This window comes from Somniosus microcephalus, chromosome 27 (genome assembly GCF_052327205.1).
Source record: "Somniosus microcephalus isolate GS21.2 chromosome 27, FLI_Smic_1.0, whole genome shotgun sequence".
NCBI classification, from domain to species: Eukaryota; Metazoa; Chordata; class Chondrichthyes; order Squaliformes; family Somniosidae; genus Somniosus; species Somniosus microcephalus.
The window spans coordinates 43,109,631-43,128,371 of record NC_141013.1 but is presented as its reverse complement, the minus strand read 5'-3'; the positions used below and the strand labels follow the sequence as shown (position 1 = coordinate 43,128,371).

The following is an 18,741-nucleotide window of genomic DNA, read 5'->3' as shown; positions in this document are numbered from 1 at the left end:
AGCTTGTACTGGACGAGAAAGCTTTGGGTTGAATTTATATTTCTGGTTCAGATTACATTTCTCTGCGTTCTGAGTCAGTTACAGAAACTTTAGGCATGTACCGTTGGGGGGGTGGGGGGCGGGGGGGGAGGTGAGGAAAGAGCAGAGGAGCCAAAAAAAGGTAAGAAATAAATAGTGCAGACTAAACAGACAGCAAAGGTGCTTCACAAAAACGCTCACACTCTCCCACATTGGCTTTGTGAGTGAATGTAGACCAGAAGGGCCCAGGGCGAGTTCCTGCCCTGTCTGATGTTAACTGATCTCACCCAGAACAGTAAGATGCTTTCACTCACCTTAACTGAGACAAAGAGAAACCAGCTAGAGGACCCGCGCTCAATTGTGGTCCAGCGATACTGTTATAAAGGCCACATGTGTGGATGTCAGGTGGGAACAGGCTGTGATGGCCCCCATGGTTGAATAGGCTGCCCATGTGATGAATTGACACCTGGGTGAAGTAGCGGAGGGATGTGGAGCCAGACCACAGCTGGAGTCAGTATCTTCAGGAGAGGCGGAAGACAAGAAAATAAACTGCAAAAAAACACTTGATGATAGAATCTTACAGCACACCGTGCCTGTGCCGGCTCTCCGAGAGCTCTCCCATTAGCCCTGCTCCCCTGCTCTTTCCACATAACCCTGCAAATTTTTCCTTTTCAAGTAATTATCCAATTCCCTGTTGAAAGTTACTATTGAATCTGCTTCCAAACCCGTTTCAGGCAGCGCATTCCAGATCATAGAATCAGAGAATCACGGAAATTTACAGCACAGAAGGAGGCCGTTCGGCCCATCGTGTCCGTGCCGGCCGACAAAGAGCTCTCCAGCCTAATCCCACTTTCCCGCTCTTGGTCTGTAGCCCTGTAGGTTGCCGCACTTCAAGTGCATATCCAAGTACTTTTTAAATGTGATGAGGGTTTCTGCCTCTACCACCCTTTCAGGCAGTGAGTTCCAGACCCCCACCACCCTCTGGGTGAAAAAAGTTCTCCTCAACTCCCCTCTAATCCTTCTACCAATTACTTTAAATCTACGCCCCCTGTTATTGACCTCTCTGCAAAGGGAAATAGGTCCTTCCTATCCACTCTATCCACATCATCATTTTATACACCTCAATTAAGTCTCTCCTCAGCCTGCTCTGTTCCAAAGAAAACAACCCAAGCCTATCCAATTATTCCTCATAGCTAAAATTCTCCAGTCCTGGCAACATCCTCGTCAATCTCCTCTGCACCCTCTCTAGTGCAATCACATCTTTCCTGTAATGTGGTGACCAGAACTGTGCGCAGTATTCTAGCTGTGGCCTAACTAGTGTTTTATACAGTTCAAGCATAACCTCCCTGCTCTTACATTCTATGCCTCGGCTAATAAAGGCAAGTATCCCGTGTGCCTTCTTAACCACCTTATCTACCCGTCCAGCTACCTTCAGGGATTTGTGGACATGCACTCCAAGGTCTTTCTGTTCCTCTACATTTCTCAGTATCCTACCATTTAATGTGTATTCCCGTGCCTTGTTAGCCCTCCCCCAAATGTATTACCTCACACTTCTCCGGATTGAATTCCATTTGCCACTTGTCTGCCCACCTGACCAGCCCGTTGATATCTTCCTGCAGTCTACAGCTTTCTTCTTCATTATCAACCATACGGCCAATTTTTGTATCAACTGCAAACTTCTTAAATCATGCCCCCTACATTGAAGTCTAAATCTTTGATATATACCACAGAAAGCAGACGACCTGGTACTGAGCCCTGCGGAACCCCACTGGAAACAGCCATCCAGTCACAAAAACACCCATCGATCATGAGCCTTTGCTTCCTGCCACTGATCCAATTTTGGATCCAACTTGCCACTCTCCCTTGGATCCCATGGGCTTTTACCTTTCTGACCAGTCTGCCATGTGGGACCTTGTCAAAAGCCTTGCTAAAATCCATGTAATCTACATCAAACACACTACCCTCATCGACCCTCCTTGTTACCTCCTCAAAAAATTCAATCAAGTTTGTCAGACATGACCTTCCCTTAACAAATCCATGTTGACTGTCCTTGATTACTCCGCGCCTTTCTAAATGACGCTTAATTCTGTCCCTCAGAATTTTTTCCAACAATTTGCCCACTGTAGTGTCCGTGTGTAGATAAAGACACTGAAGACAGGAGTTGGTTCATAGGTATTTACTAAGCAAGTCTGGGGGGGGGGGGGTTTCTAAAGGATATACACAATACACAGGCTTATATAGCCCGAGTGGCAATTACCGGCATTACTCACACCTGGGGCTCTTAAAGGCACATACACCACAATTCCTCCCCTTTTAGTTAACCAGTACATCATATTTTTAAGTAATTATTAATTACATGTTATATGCAAAATAATATACATTGCTGTATTAATTAATTATAAGTTAGTCTCTCAGGAGGCTTCCTGACTCGGTCCGGATAACGCCTCGGGGGTGTAGTAGTTTCTGGTGGTGTAGTAGGTTCTTCTGGCAAGGCTGATTCGGCTTGAAGGCCAGTGTCGGGTTCATCGGGTTCCAGTATCACCGGATCGGAGGTAGATATGGGTATCTCTACTTCATCGTTAGATGTATAGAGTGGTGGTGTAGGTTGTCCCTTTTCGGATGACTTGATGATTTGGTCAGCCTGGCGCCTTATTATGCTTTCTCCGATGTCCACGGTATACATCAGTGGTCCTAGTCGTGTGCAGATAGTTCCAGGCTGCCATTTCTCGGTACGGTAGTCCCGGGCCAAAACCGGTTGGCCTATCTGGAAGGCCCTAGTTGGCCTTTCATTCATGCCCTGAAACTGCCGGTTCTCCACGTCCCTTCGGATGTTGGGCTTGACCAAATCCAGCCGGCATCTTAGGTTTCTATTGTAGAACATCATGGCGGGAGTTTGGTTGGTAACCATGTGTGTTGCATTCCTATATGCAAATAAGAAGTTATCCACCTTGTGCTGAAGTTTTATGTCTTCATTACCCATGGCCTTGATGGCCTTCTTGAAGGTCTGGACAAACCTTTCAGCCAATCCATTGGTGGCGGGATGGTATGGGGCGGACGTGTAGTGCTTTACCCCATTGTTCTTTAAGAACTTTCTGAATTCTTCGGACACAAATTGCGGTCCATTATCAGAACATATCTGTTCCGGCAGCCCATTCCTGGCAAATATGGTCCTTAATACTGTGATGGTTTTTTCCGTGGTGATGGAGGACATCTTTATTACCTCCGGCCACTTGGAGTGTGCATCAACCGCGATTAAGAACATTGAGTCCATAAATGGACCAGCAAAGTCGATGTGCACCCTTTGCCAGGGAGATGAGGGCCACTCCCATGGATGTAGAGGGGCCTGTGGCGGAGCATTTTGGACCTTCTGGCATCCTAGGCAGCTCTTGGTCATTTCTTCGATGTCTCCATCAATACCTGGCCACCATACAAACGCTCTAGCTAGGTTCTTCATTTTCACTCCACCCAGATGCCCCTCGTGAAGCTCCTTTAGTACTTTATCCTGGAGTTTGGGTGGAATCACCACTCTGGATCCACACATCAAGGTTCCTCGGCACACTGACAGTTGTTCTCTTCTTTGCGAGAATGCTGGCAATAGTGGCTCGCCATGTGCTGGCCATCCCTTCACTGTTAAATCGTAGACCCGCGAGAGAGTAGGGTCATTTCTTGTCTCCCTTTCAATGGCAGAATTTGTCACCGGTAGACATTCCACTATGGTAGAGTGGAATATCTCCACTGGGTCTACTGTAGGTGCCTCTTCTATCGTTGGCAACGGTAGGCGCAATAAACCGTCAGCATTCCCATGCTGTTTTGACCCTTTGTATTCAATGTTGTATTGGTGTGCCCCTAGAAAAAGGGACCACCTCTGTAATCTTTGTGCTGTCATAACGGGAACACCTTTTTTAGGGTTGAATATGGAGATGAGGGGTTGATGGTCAGTCAGCAAGGTAAATTTTTGTCCGTGTAGGTAATGGTTGAATTTCTTCACTCCCCATACCAGGCTGAGTGCTTCTCTGTCTATTTGGGCATAGTTACGCTCAGCTGAGTTTAATGAGCGTGACGCAAAAGCTATCGGCCGTTCTGAGCCATCAGGGAATTTATGGGATAATACTGCTCCTATGCCGTAAGGGGATGCATCGCACGCCAGTCTGATTGGTAGTGATGGGTTGTAATGAGCCAAAACTTTCTCGGATGTGATTAAGTCTTTACATTTATGGAAGGCACGTTTACAGTCTTCGTTCCATTTCCAAATCACTCCTGTCTGTAGAAGATCATTAAGAGGGTGTAGAATAGTTGATAAGTTCGGTAAAAATTTATGATAGTAATTTATTAATCCCAGGAATGACCTTAATTGTGAAACATTTTCAGGTGCTGGGGCTTTTATAACTGCTTCAATTTTTTCAGGTGACTTATGCAACCCTTCCTTATTAATTATGTGGCCACAATATGATATCTGATTTTGGAAAAATTCGCACTTGGGGCGATTTGCTCGTAGGCCCCGTTCTTTCAGCCTAGTGAGCACCTGCTCCAAATTGGCAAGGTGCTCGTTGTCGTTTTCTCCTGTTATAAGGATGTCGTCTAGGTAGCATTGAGTCCTCGGAATCCCTTGCAGGACTTGCTCCATAGCTCTTTGCCAGATAGCTGGAGCTGATGCTACTCCAAAAACCAGTCGATTGTACTGGTACAGGCCTTTGTGTGTGTTTATTGTGAGATACTTTTTAGAGGTCTCCTCAACCTCCATCTGTAGATATGCCTGTGCCAAGTCAATTTTTGTGAAACGTTTCCCTCCGTAGTGAGGCGAAAATATCTTCTATCCTCGGAAGAGGATACTGTACCATGTGAAGGACCGGGTTTACAGTCACCTTAAAGTCCCCACAGATGCGAATTTTTCTCTGTTCCTCAGAGTTATTTTTCAATGCTTTTTTCATGACTGGAACGATGGGTGTTGCCCATTCGCTCCAATCTATTTTGGATAATACGCCTGACTTTTCCAAATTCTCCAGCTCTGCCTCGACTGCCGGATGTATTGCGTATGGCACCGGTCTTGCCTTAAAAATTTTTGGAATTGCTGTATCGTCCACTTTTATTGAGGCGGTGATGCCTTTCAAGGTTCCTAGTTTCTCTTGAAACACTTCTTTGGCGTTGGCCAAGATGTCTTTTAATCGTTCAGGTATGATGTCATCATTGTTTTTTTCCTTCTTGGTCACCGTCAGTGCCTGAATGGAGTGCCAGTCTAAACGTATCTTCCTTATCCATTCACGTCCCAACAACGGTGGACCACCATCTTGTAGAATGTATAAATACAACTTTTGTATTTCTTTGCCGTTGTATACCACAGGCACCTTTATTTTTCCTTTGGGGTATACTTTCTGCCCCGTATATGTTTTTAAGATAATGGATGTGTCTTTTAGAGGTATATGCGAAAATAGCCTCTCGTAATCTTGTCGATTTATTACGGTTAGAGCTGATCCTGTATCTAGCTCCATTTTAACTGGGGACCCTGCTATTATGGGGGTAACCCAAATGGTCTGGTAATCTTCATTGGCAATTACATTATGTAATTTGAGAGAGCTTAGTCTCTTGTTCCCGGAGTCGCTATCGCTCTTCTGGTCTTTGGAGCTACTGTCCGTCATCATTTGTACCTTTCTGTGCTTTTCCTTATTGATTCTTTTCCAGTTAGTGGATTTTTTATTTTCAGATCGGCATCCACGTGGAATGTGTCCCATCTTTCCGCATCGCCTGCATGCTTTTTCTTTGAACCAGCAATCCCTCTGGTCATGGTTGGATCTGCCGCAGCGATAACATCTCTCGAAACCCCGTGTCATTTCATGGGTGCCGAAGTCCTGTGACCTTTGCTGTATCTTTGCCGCTCCTATTGCACTGAAAGCCTTGTCCAGTGTTAAATCTTTTCCAGAAGATACCTTTTTTTGTGTTTCTACACTTAGGGGATTGCAGATGAATTTGTCTTGCAGAGAATCTGCCAGTCCTGCCTCGAATTGGCAGTGTAGGGTATCAACAATCTCTTCAAAATTCTTGTCCATCGGTTCGGCTGGAGTGATTAAGTTGCGTAACAGCTTGTATGTTTCTGCGCCCATTAGATCCAGAAGCACTGAAGCTTTTTTTTCATCTTCTATTCCATTTGCGGTGCAAAACACCTCCACTCTTTCTACATATGTGGTCCAATCCTCTATGTTGTTATCAAAAACATCAATATTGCCAAAGTTAGGCTCTGTTTCGTTATCAAAAGCATCAATATTGCCAGACTTAGGCATTTAAAAAAAAAAGATATGGCGCTTCCCGCGCTTTTTTTTTTCTCTCTGTAGCAACGATATGGCGCTTCCCGCGCTTTCCCACCGCTGCTACCGATAACAACGCTGTTTTACTGTGGTTTCCGTTTATTCACTGTTGGAGACTCGTTCCCGACGGAGGTCTAAACGCTGACCTGCTTGCCGCGCCGGCCGTCTCCCGAGTGCACCCTCCCAGTCCGTTATTGCTTGCCTCCGATTTCGCTGCCTGTCTCAGCTGCAGAGCTCGCCGCTGGAGCCCCAGCCTGACGCCCAGGAAGGATTAGCGCAGTACCTGCCACCAGCTTGGCCAGCTGGTGAAACCACAGTTTCTATTACTTCCTTGAGTCTTCTGGACGCTGGAGGAATCGATGTCCTTGAGGTGCTGCCGAATTGCAGGTCAGTCCGTTTCCACTTCGTCGCCACTGTAGTATCCGTGTGTAGATAAAGACACTGAAGACAGGAGTTGGTTCATAGGTATTTACTAGGCAAGTCTGGGGGGGGGTTCTAAAGGATATACACAATACACAGGCTTATATAGCCCAAGTGGCAATTACCGGCATTACTCACACCTGGGGCTCTTAAAGGCACATACACCACACCCACCACCGAGGTTAGGCTGGCTGGCCTGTCCTCTTCTTCTTAGGCAATCCCTCGGAATCGAGGATGACTTGCTTCCAGATTAAAAATGTGTTCTCAGGTGACTGATGAGTCCAATGCGGGACCTACAGTCTCTGTCACAGGTGGGGCAGACGATGGTTGAAGGGACGGGTGGGTGGGGTGCTTGGGTTGCCGTGCGCTCCTTGCGCTGTCTGCGCTTGGCTTCCGCTTGCTCCCGGTGAAGAGACTTGAGGTGTTCGGCGCCTTCCCGGATGCTTCTCCTCCACTTTGTGCGGTCTTGGGCCAGGGATTCCCAGGTGTCGGTGGGGATGTTACACTTTTTCAAGGAGGCTTTGAGGGTGTCCTTGAAGTGTTTCCTCTGCCCACCTGGGGCTCTCTTGCCGTGCCAGAGCTCCGAGTAGAGCGCTTGTTTTGGGAGTCTCGTATCGGGCATGCGGACAATGTGAGCCACCCATCGGAGCTGATTGAGCGTGGTCAAAGCTTCGATGCTGAGGATGTTGGCCTGAGCAAGAACACCAACATTGGTGCGCCTATCCTGCCAATGGATTTGCAGGATCTTGCGGAGGCAGCGTTGGTGGTACCTCTCCAGTGCTTTGAGGTGCCTGCTGTACATGGTCCATGTCTCTGAGGCATACAGCAGGGTGGGTATCACTGCTGCTCTGTAGACCATGAGCTTAGTGCCGGGTTTGAGGTCCTGGTCTTCAAACACTGTCTTCCTCAGGCGACCGAAGGCTGCACTGGCACACTGAAGGCGGTGTTGGACTTTGTCATCGACATCTGCCCTTGCTGTCAGTAGGCTCCCAAGGTATGGAAAGTGGTCTACATTGTCCAAGGCCTTGTCGTGGATTTTGATAATCGGGGGGGCAGTACTGTGTGGCGGGGCAGGTTGGTAGAGGGCCTTTGTCTTACGGATGTTTAGTGTAAGGCCCATGCTCTTGTATGCTTCGGTGAAGGTGTTGACGATGGTTTGGAGTTCGACCTCCGAGTGAGCGCAGACGCAAGCGTCGTCTGCATACTGCAATTCGACGACAGAGGATGGGACGACCTTGGATCTGGACTGGAGGTGACGGAGGTTGAACAGTTTCCCGTTTGTTCTGTAAATTAGCTCCACTCCAGCAGGGAGCTTACTGAGGGTGAGATGGAGCATTGCAGCAAGGAAGATCGAGAAGCGCGTTGGTGCGATGACACAGTCTTGCTTGACCCCGGGTCATACGTGAATTGGGTCTATGGTGGAACCATTGGTCAGGATTACAGCTTGCATGTCATCATGAAGCAGGCGGAGGATGGGGACAAACTTTTGAGGGCAGCCGAATTTGAGGACGGACACTCCATAATCCCTCACGGTTAACTGTGTCGAAGGCCTTTGTGAGATCAAAGACGGCCATGTACAGCGGTTGGTGCTGTTCCCTGCATTTCTCTTGTAATTGACGTGCGGTGAAGATCATGTCCATTGTACCCCTTAGTGGGCAGAATCCGCATTGTGACTCTGGGAGGAGCTCTTCGGCCACTGGGAGAAGGCGATTGAGGAGGATTCTTGCGATGACTTTCCCTGTGGCAGACAGCAAGGAAACTCCTCTGTAATTACCGCAATCGGACTTGTCACCTTTCTTGAAGATGGTCCCAATTACAGCGTCTCTGAGATCCCCTGGCATGCTCTCCTCCTTCCAGATAAGAGAAATGAGTTCATGAATTCGCCCCAGTAGTGCTTCTCCACCATGCTTTAGTGCCTCGGCGGGGATTCCATCTGCTCCTGAGGCCTTGTTGTACTTCAGTAGTCGGATGGCCTTTTCAACCTCATGCCGGGCTGGGGTTGTGCTGAGATGGTGGCGGGTAGCATGCTGCGGGATGGAATTGAGGACACTCGGGTCGAAGACAGAGTCACGGTTAAGGAGATCTTCGACTGTAATTACTCGGTCTATCCCTTTCTCCCTTTTTTAGACAATGATACAATGTTAGCAGTCCTCCAGCACCACACCTGTCGCCAGAGAGGATTGGAAAATGAGGGTCAGTGCCTCCGCTATTTCCTCCCTTGCCTCTCTTAACAGCCTGGGATACATTTCATCCGCGCCTGGCAATTTATCTACTTTCAAAGATGCTAAACCCCTTAATATTTCCCCTCACTAAGAAAGGTTCAAAAGTAATGCCTAACATTTTTCTTTTAAAAGAAAGGGGATGTAACATTTGCATATTGATTTATCATTGGCCCGCAGGCATCTGTAAGGAATACCTATATTCACATGTGATCACATGCTGAGTTGTCATTGGCCTGCAGGCATCTGTAAGGACTGCTATTGTTTGGAAGACCCAGGGGGTCCTAACACCATCTTGTCCCCACTGTGCTGTATGATTGAGTTCACAGACCTGATGCTTCATTAAAAGAGTTTAAACTGTAATACTCCGTTGTCCTGCAATTTATTATTTTTGTACCAAGTGTGCAAAACAAGACATGGTGTCAGAACAGGGATTTGAAATGGACATCGTTGGAGCTCCCTTATCTCGAATGAATTGGGAATCTTTGAACTTACCTAGAGAATGGAGCAAGTTCAAGTGGAGTTGATGTTTTCGGGTCCACTGAAAAGCAAAGGGGAGGAAGATGCAGCTACCTACTCCTGTGGATCGAAGAAAAAGGGAGACATTTTTAACACATGGTCTCTCACCGCAGATGAAGCAAAGGTACTGAAAAGTTATTTTGACCATTTTGAAGCATATGTGATGCCCAAGACAAATACAATATTCGCTAGGTACAAGTTTCAGGAGAAAGTACAAGGAGCTAGTGAGTCGTTTGAACAGTTTGTGACTGAGTTAAAACTGCTGGTAAAAGACTGTGAATATGCAGATAAAGATGAGATGGTCAGAGACCGCATCGTGTTTGGAATACATTCAGCTAAAATGAGAGAGAAACTTTTGAATGTTGGGTCCAGGCTAATGCTGGACAAAGCTATAGACATAGCTAGATCGCACGAGATAGCCCAAGCACAGTTGAAAACCATAACCGGCGCCACGAGCAGCTCGAGTGAACAGACAGTGCACGCAGTTAATATATACACACCAAAGAACACCGCTCAGAGAGCGTGTTTCAGAACAGAAAGAACAGCGAGAGTTCTAAAAATGGGCGACACAGACATAAAATGCTTCAAAAACTGTGGATATTGTGGAAACAACTGGCATGGAGAAAAGGAGTACTGCCCTGCCAAAGGAAGGCAATGTACTAAATGTGGTAAACGGAACCACTTTGCTAAAGTTTGCAAGACCTTTTTTGGAAAAGCAGTACACACAGTGCATGACAGCCAAATGCCAGATAGAGAGCCAAATGCAGAGGAACTGTTTATTGATTCTGTGTCACAGAAAAAACAGATTTCAAAGACTGAGCAAGCTTTTGCCGATATTGAGATAGGAAAACAGGGCAAAGAGCTTAAGTTTAAACTAGACACTGGATCTCAGGTTAATGTAATTCCTCTGAGTATCACAGCTTGAAGGATGAGTGTGAGCTACAGCCCACCTCACGCAGACTGATCGGCTATGGGGGTGAGCAGCGCATTGTAAAAGGCACATGCGTGATGAAATGCAAGTACAAAGAAAGCGACATGATGTTGGACTTTTACATTGTTGACACTCAAGCACCTCCAGTGCTAGGTCTAAAGGCATGTTTAGACATGGACCTCGTCAAGCTAGTGCTATCATTGACAGCACCAGTTGAGAAGCAGACAGTCATGGAGGAGTTTGCTGACGTTTTCAAAGGAATCGGACTATTCCCAGGTGAATGCACTATTCACCTTGACCCAGCAGCAACCCCTGTGGTTTGCCCACTGAGAAGGATACCCCTTGCTCTACGTAGTCGCCTGAAGGAGGAGCTACAGAGCATGGAGAATACAGAAATAATCATCCGGGAAACAGAACCAACAGAGTGGGTCAACGCGTTAGTAGTGGTTGAGAAACCACGTACAGGCAAGCTCAGAGTCTGTCTCGACCCCAGAGATTTGAACAAGGCTATCAAACACCCTCACTACCCTCTACCAATGCTAGATGACATCACACCCAAGCTAGTGGGAGCACGTTACTTCAGTGTAATGGACGCACGATCAGGATACTGGACTATCAAGCTCACGGAAGAATCATCTAAGCTAACAACGTTCAACACACCATTTGGACGCTACCGATTTCTGCGTTTACCATTTGGTCTTATCTCAGCTCAGGATGAATTCCAGTGGAAGATCGACGAAACCTATGAAGGCCTCGACGGAGTAGTCGCAATCGTAGACGACATCCTCATCTATGGCAGGAATAGAGAGGAACATGACAGGAACCTCCGTGCGATGCTATAAAGATCACGGGAGAAAGGTATCCGGCTCAACCCCGAGAAAAGCATAATCGGATCCACCGAGATCAGTTATTTCGGGCATCGCCTCTCAACTGATGGCATTAAGCCGGATCCAGAGAAAATCTCCGCCATCAAGAAGATGGAGCCACCGAAGAACCGCGCAGAGTTAGAGACAGTACTAGGCATGGTTAACTACTTAGCCAAGTTTGCCCCGAGCCTCTCCGAAATCAACGCACCCATGCATCAGTTGCTTAAACAATCCAATGAGCTCCTGTGGGACAAACAACATGACACAGCATTTCAGAAAATGAAAGACCTAATCACCAGAGAACCAGGACCAGTTCTTGCCTACTTCAACCCCAACAAAGAGCTCAGACTACAAGTGGACGCGTCAAAGTACGGACTAGGCGCAGTATTACTGCAAGAAGGAAAGCCCATTGGCTACGCTTCCAGATCTCTCACAGTGAAATCAACTATGCTCAAATCGAGAAAGAGCTGTATGCAATTCTGTTTGGATGTAAGCGTTTCCACCAGTACTTCTATGGCCGACAAGTCATTGTGGAATCCGACCACAAGCCCCTCGAGTCAATTATGAGGAAACCACTAGCCGCAGCCCCACCAAGGCTACAGAGAATGATCCTTCAGCTACAGAAGTATGACTTCACAATCATTCACCATCCAGGCAAAGACATTCCTGTCACAGACACACTCTCCAGAAAGTCTCTTAGCTACCAGGACAGCAGCCTCAGTGAAGGCATGGATGTGCAGGTGCATATGGTGTACAACAGCTTACCTGTGAGTGACTCAAAACTGAAGGAGATCCGAGCAGGAACAGAGAAAGATGCACAACTCACACTGCTGAGCAAAGTCATACATGAAGGATGGCCTGAGGAAAGGAGGAAATGCCCTCAGAGCATATCTGAATTCTGGAACCACAGAGACGAACTGTCACAAATCAACGGAATCATCTTCAAAGGGGAGAAAATCATCATTCCTACCAGTCTCAGAGAAGAGATGTTGACAAAAATTCATGCTGGACATATGGGCATGGAAAAATGAAAACAAAGAGCACGTGACATTATGTTTTGGCCCGGAATGTGCAAACACATTGAGGACATTGTCGGAAAATGTTCCATTTGTGTAGAACGCCACCCATCAAATGTCAAAGAGCCCATGATACCTCACCGTATCCCAGACAGGCCCTGGCAGGTCGTCAGCTGCAAGCAAGTGCATGCAAAACGTGTACAGAGACAGCAACACCAAAAGAGATACTATGATAGGTCAGCTAGACTACTGCCGCCACTGCACAATGGAGAATCCGTCAGAATCCAGGAGCATGACTACTGGAAGCCAGCAGTGGTCATCCAGCCAGCTGACACTGAGCGATCGTATCACATCCGCACCCCAGAAGGACAGGTGTACCGCCGCAATCGCAGGCACCTCCTGAACACCAAGGAACAACACCGTCATTCCAATGAGAGGTCAAGCCTAGCGTTATCCTTGACTTGTGAACTGCCAAAGGGTGTAGGCGGATCGCTGCCCTAAAAAAAAACTGTACATCGTTATTGAAACGTTGAGATGTTTTCAGTGCTAGTTAAATGTTGAGTTTACTTATATGTTGATGCTACTGAGAACATTATGTAGAAGAAAGGTTCAAAAGTAATGCCTAACATTTTTCTTTTAAAAGAAAGGGGATGTAACATTTGCATATTGATTTATCATTGGCCCGCAGGCATCTGTAAGGAATACCTATTATAGTCACATGTGATCACATGCTGAGTTGTCATTGGCCTGCAGGCATCTGTAAGGACTGCTATTGTTTGGAAGACCCAGGGGGTCCTAACTCCATCTTGTCCACACGGTGCTATATGATTGAGATCACAGACCTGATGCTTCATTAAGAGTTTAAACTGTAATACTCCGTTGTCCTGCAATTTATTATTTTTGTACCAAGTGTGCAAAACAAGACAAGAACCATGCCCACATCTTCCGCCTCCACACACAGGTTACCTTTTTGGTCTCTAATAGGCCCTACTCTTTCCTTATTTATCCTCTTGTTCTTTATTTATAAAACATCTTTTTGTTTTCCTTGATTTTACTTGCCAATATATTTTCATGCCCTCTCTTTGCTTTCCTAATTTCCTTTTTAATTTCACCCCTATACTTTGTATACTCCTCCAGGCTTTCTGCAATATTAAAAGAAAGAAAGAACGACTTGCATTTCTATAGCGCCTTTCACGAGCACCAGACGTCCCAAAGCGTTTTACAGCCAATGAAGTACTTTTTGTAGTGTAGTCACTGTTGTAATGTAGGAAACGTGGCAGCCAATTTGTGGACAGCAAGCTCCCACAAACAGCAATGTAACAATGACCGGATAATCTGTTTTAGTGATCTTGGTTGAGGGATTGAGGGATTTAGATCATAACAACATGCTGCGTAAAAAAAATTCTTATCTCTCCTGGCTTTTTTGCCAATTATTTTAAATCTGTGTCCCCTGGTTACCAACCCTCCTGCCAGTGAAAACCGTCTCTCCTTATTTACTTTATCAAAAGTAACAAGACATTCCCGGATGGTAAAGGTTTCTGATGGAGCGGTGCTCAGCCACTGAGGTTAGATTAGTTTTGAAGGTTGTGATATTTCCTTAATAAAAACGCAATGACCTTTACAGGACATAGAACGAGGTGCTGAGTTGGAGCTTTATGAACAGTAGCAGTACCTCCTGAAATGTTACACCAGCTCTGCCCTCAGTCTGTCTGAGCATTAATTGAAATTGTGGCCGTTTGTCTGTTCACAGATTCACTTCAGTGTGTTAATAACAGCTGCTTATCTCGGATGTTGAGACTGCATTTAGCTTATTTTCAGGTTCCTAATTGGTTCGTAGCCTCAGGTTGGGCTTTGAGACCCTCCCCTCTAACACACAGTGCTAAATCAAACGGACTGCAGTGTCCGGGCATGGCGAGGGGGAGGGCGTTGGTTGGACATTTTGCTGCTTTTTTTCTCCCCACAATATCTCCAGCTAGGTTCAGATGAGGAAGGCCCATTCGTTGATTTCATCTCAACTTTTCAGGCTACCAAACCTCATGTCTTACCAGTACAGCTTGGATGTTCTCCTGAACAGGCAGCGAGGCTACGGTTTAATGCTACCTCTGGCAATACAGGCCTCCCTCACTGCCTGACATGTTCATGGAATGGAATCAGCCATGGCTCAGTGGGTAGCACCTTCGCCTCTGAGTCAGAAGGTTGTGGGTTCAAGTCTCACTCCAGACACTTGAGCACATAAATCTAGGCTGACACTCCAGTGCAGTGCTGAGGGAATGCTGCACTGTCAGAGGTGCCGTCTTTCGGATGAGATGTTAAGCCGAGGCTCTGTCTGCTCTCTCCGGTGGACGTAAAAGATCCCATGGCACTATTTCGAAGAACAGCAGGGGAGTTATCCCCAGTGTCCTGGACAATATTTACCCTCAATCAACATCACTAAAACAGATTATCTGGTCATTACCCCATTGCTGTTTGTGGGAGCTTGCTGTGTGCAAAATAGGCTGTCGCGTTTCCTACATTCCAACAGTGACTGTACTTCATTGGCTGTAAGGTGCTTTGGGATGTCCGGAGGTCATGAAAGGCACTATATAAATGTAAGTCTTTCTTTTTTCTCAAGGACTGGAGTGGGGCCTGAACCTTTTGACTAGAGGCAGAGATGGAGCCAGCACAAGAAACTAACTGTGCACGAGGTAGGGATTAATCTGCTAACTCTCTGGGTTCATCTCGGTCAGTAGCACACAGACCCAAACATTAGTGACAGCCATCCGGGCAACACTGAGGCCACGATTTTACTTACCTCAGCAGGTCCATGGCGGGCGACATCAGTGGCGGGTCTCGACCCCACTGCTGGCTCCATTCTGCTCTGTGAAATGAATTTACGTTAATAGGACTGGTTAAGCCCACCCAGCGTGTTTCCCGGCCAATTAGAGGAAGCGGGTCACGGTGAGGCCATCCCTGGCCTCCCAGGCAGCAATGTGGTCGGGTGCTGATGCCCTCTGTCCTGTGCAGCCTCAGTTGATTGTGGAGAAGGTTGGTGTTGTTGTTGGCGCTGCTGGTGTGCCTGGTGCTGCTGGTGTTGGGGCTGATTGTGGTGGGATTGTGAGAACCAAGGTGAGAGAGTATAAAGGGCACCCATGTTGATGGATTAGATGGCAGGTGAAGTCGAGATGACAGAAGCGATCTATCAATGGTGAGAGAGTTCTTCCAATGAGGTGAGAGTGGTTGGAGAGTGGAAAGTGAAAAGTCTGCAGAATGTGTGCTGGAAATGGAGCGAGAAACAGCTTCTGCCTGAGGAAAGTGACTATCAGTCAGGTGGGAGCTTTTGTACATTTGAAGCTGTCAAGTAATCAGCTGGAGCAATGGCCACTGAACTCACACCTCAGCTTGACAGCCATGGACTGCGCACAGCAGGGATCCCATGGTCATCACGGTAAAGACAAAAGGTGAGTGAAAAAAGCCTGTTAAGCATCTGGCAACTAGATGCTAATCATTTTAATTAGGTCCCCCACTGCTGCCGGTCGGGTCTGCTCAGCGTTGACAGACCCAACATTGGGAAAGGCGCGTGATGGTGGGTTGACAGCGTGTTCCCGATCCTCTGTGAAAAAACCCCACTTTCCCACCCGGCCTGCCACCAATTCTGCCCGCTAACCCCCTGGAAAATTCCAGCCTGAGTGTTCTTAGGAATGTTCTTAGACATGAACCAGTTCCATAAATATTAATTTCACTCCCTGGTCATGAACCTACATTTATCAACAGCCGACTGCCCATTAGTGAACATTGAAACTCCCTAAAGATTTGCCACCTTAGCCTTTCAGAAGAATGAGTGAGAATCGAATCATAGAACACTACAGCATAAAAACAGACTATATGGTCCATCAAGCCTGTTTACCACATAATGTAATTGCATTCTCCAGCTCGCTCCCAATCACCTTCAATATCACTCTTTTCTTAAATAAAACTAATTCCCTTATAAAAGAAATTGTAATGGACTCTGCCTCAAAAACAGTTTGTGCAGAGTTCAACATGTTAACCCTTTCATAACCCTGAAGACCTCTTAATCTTCTCATGTCCAATAAAAAAAAAGCCCCGATTTCTCAAACCCCTCTTCATAAGTGTTAAAATTTTAAGTCATTTCATTGGGTTGGGAGTAAATTTAAGAAAAACATTCCGCAAAGCTCAAATGAAGGGTTGGCCGTGGCTCAGTAGAAGCACTCTCACCTCCGAGTCAGAAGGTTCAAGCCCCACTCCAGAGTCTTGAGCACATAACCCAGGTTGACACTCCAGTGTAGTACTGAGGGAGTGCTGCATTTTCAGAGGCGCCGTCTTTATAATGAAACATTAAACTGAGGTCCCTCTGCCTGTTCAGGTGGGTGTTAAAGTTCCCATGGCACTATTTCGAAGAAGAGCAGGAGAGTTCTCCCTGTGTCCTGGCCAGTATTTATCCCTCAACCAACAAACAGATTAACTAGTCATTTATTTCACCTGCTGTTTGTGGGATCTTGCTGTGTGCAGTTACCTGCTGCATTACCTACATTACAACAGTCACTACACAGTACAACTGTGGAGCACTTTGGGACATCTGGAGACAATGAAAGGCACTGTATAAATGCAAGTTCTTTCTAATAGAATGGTTATTCCAGCAGATCAAACTGATTTCTCCCAAATTGTATCTCTACCAATTGAACTAGTGCACCTTCCTAATCTGGGAAATTCCACACTGTTAATTTACATGTTGGCCTTAAAGCCTTGCTCTTGTTATGAACAATGGTCACAAAACTGCATCTGTCAACACATGTTCACAGTCAACTGCACGTCAGTAAGTGACTGATACCTAAACACCCTCCAGCTTCATCGATAGAGAAGAAACAAGCTGATGTTTCAGATATGGATCCTTCATTGGAACTGGAGGATATTACAGAGGAACAGCATATATACAGGAAGGAAGGGGAAAAGTGACGGGAAGTAGAATGACCTGTAAAGAGCTTAAATGGAAAACATGAGATAGTTAAATGGCTGAAGTGATATTAACAAGAGAAAATAGGAAGAAGGATAATGAAAGAATTTAAAGACATTTAAGAGACATGGAGAAGTGCAAGCACCTGTGCTGGTGGTTAGACTTTGATGAAGTAACAGAGAACAGCACGGTGGCATAGTGGTTAGCACTGTTGCCTCACAGCGCCAGAGACCTGGGTTCGAATCCGGCCTCGGGTGACTGTCTGTGTGGAGTTTGCACATTCTCCCCGTGTTTGCGTGGGTTTCCTCCGGGTGCTCCGGTTTCCTCCCACAGTCCAAAGATGTGCGGGTTAGGTTGATTGGCTATGATAAATTGACCCTTAGTGTTAGGGGGATTAAATACGTGGGGTTACGGGGATAGGGTGGGATATTTGTTGGTGTAGGGGTTACGGGGATCGGGTGGGATATGTGTCGGTGCAGGCTCGATGGGCCGAAATGGCCTCTATCTGCACTGTGGGGTTTCTGTGATTCTGTGAGAAGGTTGATGAAGGTAGTGCAGTAGATGTTGTATATATGGACTTTCAAAAGGCATTTGATAAAGTACCACATAACAGACTTATTAAAGGATTGGTGGTAACTTGGGTACAAAATTGGATAAGAGATAGGAGGCAGAGAGTAGTGGTGAATTAATGTTTTTCTGATTGGAGGGAAGTATACAGTGGGGTCCCCTGGGGTTGGTCTTAGGACCATTGCTTTTCTTGTTATATATAAATGACCTGGACTTGGATATAGGGAGTACAGTTTTGAAGTTTTCAGATGATACAAAACTTGGCAGCATAATAAAGTGAACAACATAGTAACAGACTTCAGGAGGATATAGACAGAGTGGTGAAATGGGCAGATCCATGGCAAATGCAATTTAATGAGGATAAGTGTGAATGATGCACTTTGGAAGAAACAACATAGAGAGGCAGTATAATCTAAATGATACTATTTTGAGATGGGTGCAAGAGCAGAGAGATCTGGGGGCACAAATTCACAAATCCTTGAAGGTGGCAAGGCAAATTAATCAGGCAGTTAAGAAAGCGTATGGGAAACTTGGCTTTGTAAATAGCAGCATTGAAGACAAAAGCAAGGAAGTCGTGCTAAAGCATACAAATCACCTGTTAGGCTTCAGCTGGAGTATTGTGTTCAATTCTGGGCACCTCATTTTAGTAAGGTTGTCAAGGCCTTAGAGAGGGTGCAGAGGAAGTTTACCAAGATGATACCAGGGATGAGGGACTTCAGTTATGTGGAGAGACTGGGGAAGCTGGGATTGTTCTCCTTAGAGGAGAGAAGGTTAAGAGGAGATTTAATAGAAGCATTCAAAATTATGAGGGGTTTTGATAGAGCAAGTATGGAGAAACTGTTTCCTCTGGCAAGTGGGTCGATAACCAAAGGTCACAGATTTAAAAGAACGAGAGGGGAAATGAGGAAAAAAATTTCAGAGGGTTGTTACGATCTGGAACA

At 46.2% G+C, this 18,741-nt stretch overlaps 1 protein-coding gene across 2 annotated transcripts in view; it reads right to left on the bottom strand.

Annotated features, from left to right (window-relative positions):
- The window catches only part of ctxnd1 (cortexin domain containing 1), a 128,055-nt gene that overhangs the window by 103,445 nt on the left and 5,869 nt on the right, over window positions 1-18,741 (bottom strand). Inside the window, exon 1 of one of the 2 annotated variants that reach the window (XM_085968902.1) lies at window positions 15,077-15,142. The exons of the other annotated variant lie outside the window; for it this stretch is intronic. The gene's annotated coding sequence lies outside the window, so the exon portion shown is untranslated. Of the gene's footprint in view, window positions 1-15,076; window positions 15,143-18,741 lie in introns of those variants that run through there. 2 annotated transcript variants of the gene reach the window in all.